At 39.9% G+C, this 3,892-nt stretch overlaps 1 protein-coding gene across 1 annotated transcript in view; it reads left to right on the top strand.

Annotated features, from left to right (window-relative positions):
• The first annotated feature begins 1,543 nt into the window (after nucleotides 1-1,543).
• The window catches only part of SQOR (sulfide quinone oxidoreductase), a 19,095-nt gene continuing 16,746 nt past the window's right edge, over nucleotides 1,544-3,892 (top strand). The window contains exon 1 of the mRNA XM_035335283.1: nucleotides 1,544-3,606. The gene's annotated coding sequence lies outside the window, so the exon portion shown is untranslated. The remainder of the gene's footprint in view (nucleotides 3,607-3,892) is intronic.

The raw sequence follows: 3,892 nt of genomic DNA, 5'->3' as shown, positions 1-3,892 counted from the left end.
ATAGAAATTGATGCTTTTGCAATTGCATGTTTCAGCATTTCTTTGGAATTCCTGATCAAATGAAGAAAAGCTTGCAGTGCTTACCTGAGGAATCACAAACACATGTAAAAATATAGTTGATAGTTTTCCCTCAAAATTGTATTAAGTTCTGTTTTTGTATGAATAAGAAACTTTTAGAGAGATTTTATTAAAATAAAACGGGGGAAAAACAAATTGGGGAAAGTTTGGGCAGCTTATATAAGTCTTTATTAATTCAGTGAACTCTTAATTATGTCAGTTAAAGCTGAAAGATATCTCCATTAGATATCAGTCTTTCAAGTGCTACTCTTTTATGTCTTAATGCATAAGAAGTAAATGCCATGTTGGATTAATATAACCACAGTGTACTGGCATTTAATACAAGTACAGCTATATTGAATAATCTAATTACTGTATGCATTTAGTCTTGCTTGGCTTTAGGAAAAAATGATTTATCAATTAGATAAATGTAGTGTTGAATGTAGTGTTGGACACTTTTTTTTTTTTTTTTTTTAATCTGGGTGAAGAGTTACAGCTAAATGTATTGTTTAGAGAACAGATAAAATTACAGCTCTAAAGCAATCTCATTGTACTGTTTCATACTTGGTATATGACTTATTTTTAAGTTATCAAGTCACTGTGGTGGAATTAGTACTTAAATGTGCAGTGTTGCTTTGAATTTCTGCTTTCTGAGTGGATTAATATGTGGATGATCAGTGTTGATTGGGGAATCTTGGTTTCCTGGGCTTCTATCATTAGTATTGTTAACCTGAATACTTAATTTGGGTACCCCCTCCCATCATTGTTCAGGTTCATGTTAGAAAAATTTTTAATTCAGTGAAATTTGGCTTTTTCACTGGCAGTAGTAACTCTGCCATGTTCATAAGACACGTTTCCTTTGGAAAATGGCAACAGAATATTTGATCTGTTTTTAGGCTGTATCATGACCTGAGCATAAATAATACAAAGGTTGTTGTTTCTCTAACTGTGCTGTTGGGATTCTTGCATCTGAGAGAGTTCCCTGGCTGATTTATTCCCAACTATGCTTTCATAGATGCTTTCTGCCACCTACTGTTTGCTTTGCATCACTGCTCTTCTCCCTTTATTTTAATTTTAAGCTTGGCTTTCTAATGCCCTTACCTGCAGGAGTAAGTATTTTTAAAATTCCATTAAATCTAAGTAGTCTAATTTGATTTTTTTTCTTTTTATTGAGTTAGTTGTGTGAATGCCATATATTAAACTCCAGTTCTTCAATGATGTAAACCTGTAGGACCACAATATAACAGCATGAATATTAATATAGCTATTGATTCTAGGCAAAATAGTATGCACTAAGTTTCAGTAAGACAGTATGTCAAGGTAGCAAAGACCTATATATATATATTTGTTTAAATCAAATTGTCAATTGAAATCCCAGTAGTTTTGGCACAAGTAGTACTGATTGTCAGAAATTTGAAGTGCACGTGTACATATTTCACTTGCCTCAGCCCTCAATGAAGCTATTTGTAGAATCACAGACACCATCCCTGCCACTAACATAATACGTCTTCTAACCAGTCCTTTGTGATACCGAGGCAGCCCATAACTCCATGATGTGATGTGATTTAATAGTCTACATGAAGAATATCTGAAATGAATAAAAGTGATGGGGAAGATCTGTGCTACTGGTACCTGATAGTGTCACAACAGTGCTCGTGTGAAGAAACTGTTTTCCTTCCAGTAGTAATTGTTAGCAATGACATCTGGGGGATAACGAGACTACCTCCAGTCTGTATATTTAAGTGTTGCTCATGATATGCCACGTAGCTTTAAAGCATAGATGTTGGCCACACCTGCTAACTCAGGGTTTCTGTTCCTTCTAGTTTGTGCTCCCATCTATCCATTTATTTCTATGATGTCAAGCCATGGGGCTTAAGAAAGGAAATCAAACACCCTGCTTGGAAATGTGAACAGCAGTGTGGGGGGCAGTCTGTAGAAAAGTTGCAGCAGACTTCAGCTTTCACAGGTTTGCAACTTAATGCAGCAAATCACTTTAAAACTTGATATAGAATAATTTTAAAATCTGTACACATTCAAAGGCATTAGTTTCTAAAATAGTAACGTACAGAAAGAATTAATCGTGCACTGTCATTAACATGGCTACGTCAGACAGTAGATAAGGTCAAGCGATTTTGTTTCACATGGTGAAATGAATATATAGCCCAGCACAGCTGTGAATGCAAGACCATGTGTACATTGGTAAGGAGAACATTATGCCTGTAAATTAACAATACAGCTTATTGCTGCGATGAGCAGTTTTTTTCCCTGTCACCTGAGACTCATGTAAAGAGTAATATCCTGTGTAAATACAGCCTACCAGAGTAATTATAGAACAGTTAATCTGAGCCCTTTGTCACCTCCCCACCTGAAAACAATGCTTCTGTCCTTCAGCAGCCTAATGAAAGTTGCTAGTTTTCCAGTGTTTAAAGTCAGGTGGAAAACATGCTGGTGAACATCTTTTGTAAAGACACCAACCATGTGTGCTCTCCTGGTATGGTTTCCCTTCGGTAAATCCATGCAAGTGTATGTGTTTGTTGAAACCTGTCAAAAGGTGTTTACTGTCCTGTTGAAATTAATACCTTCTGGCTAAACAGGCTTTTTGGATTTATTCCGTGTATTTATATGGGAGCAGCCACTGACCAGGTTTGATGGTGGGGGTTTTCACAAGCAGGCAGGAGTTGTTCTGTTCAGGTGCTAGAGTACTGCAGCCTCACCTCCAACACCCTTCCTACCTGGCAAGGAACATCTCTGAGAACAGAAGTAAATTGATGTTAAGCTTATCAGCTTTCAGCTGTAAGTTGAGAAAAGCAACTGAAGTTTCTTTCCTAGAAGCAGAAGTAACAAAGCACACAAAATAACACAGCGTGGACAAGCAGTTCAAGCAAATGAATGGGGTGTTTGCTACTGGTTGGCCACGAGGAGGGGCGGTGTGCTTGTGCTGGGTGAATGACAACTGGGGAACAGAGACAGAAACTGTTCCTACTCTGCTGCATGGGATCTGATTGCCGTGTACGTGCCTGGATACTCCAAGAGACAGACACACAATGCTTTTCGAATTGGCGCTCTGCAGACTGTCTCATCCCCATCTTCTGCTTTTTACTTGCACAGTGGAAAATCTTTGTGGTATTTTTCAGTTGAACTCCTCCACATATTTTGCCCATTCTTTATATCTTTCTACAATTGCTTATCAGCTGAGCTGCTTTACTTATGCAGAAACTTTGTGCCAATAGGGGAAGGTCAAGCCTGAGAAGGAAGTGGCCTTACACATGCTTTGGATCTACTGGTTGCTCAATGCCTATCATGATTTGGTGTAAGTACCTTTGCCTGTGTATTTACTCTCTGCTCTAATCTTTGCATGGATTTTCTTGGCTTGACAAATATGATTCAGTGGATTAACAACTGTTACTATTTCACCCTGTCAGAATGCCATAAATCAATGCTATAAAGTCGTAGGGAGAAGCATTTTAAGGTCTGGCTCAGCAGCGTGCTGCCGTTGGCAGAACAGGAGCAGCCTGGCACTGGGAGGCTCCTCTTCCTCCATGCGTGCAGGTGAGCTACAGCCTACTTCCCCAGCGGCACTTTGCTTTTTATTTTTCACATATTTTTAACGTGCTGCGACTCCAGCCTTAGGTGTGGCGAGCTGTAAGAGCACTTGGTTTACGATACAAAGAAACTTAGGGGAAAAAAAAGAAAAAAGTTACCCCAAACCAGCGGCTTCGGGAGGCAGGGAGGGGTCTGGCTCCGGCCGGGCAGCAGCCGCCGCTTATCGCGCAGGGGCGGCCCGGCCTCCCCGCCTCCCTCCCTCCCCGCCTCCCTCCCTCCCCGCCTCCCTCCC

The sequence above is a fragment of the Oxyura jamaicensis genome, chromosome 10 (genome assembly GCF_011077185.1).
Source record: "Oxyura jamaicensis isolate SHBP4307 breed ruddy duck chromosome 10, BPBGC_Ojam_1.0, whole genome shotgun sequence".
Taxonomy (NCBI): Eukaryota; Metazoa; Chordata; class Aves; order Anseriformes; family Anatidae; genus Oxyura; species Oxyura jamaicensis.
This window is presented reverse-complemented; position numbering and strand designations above follow the sequence as displayed.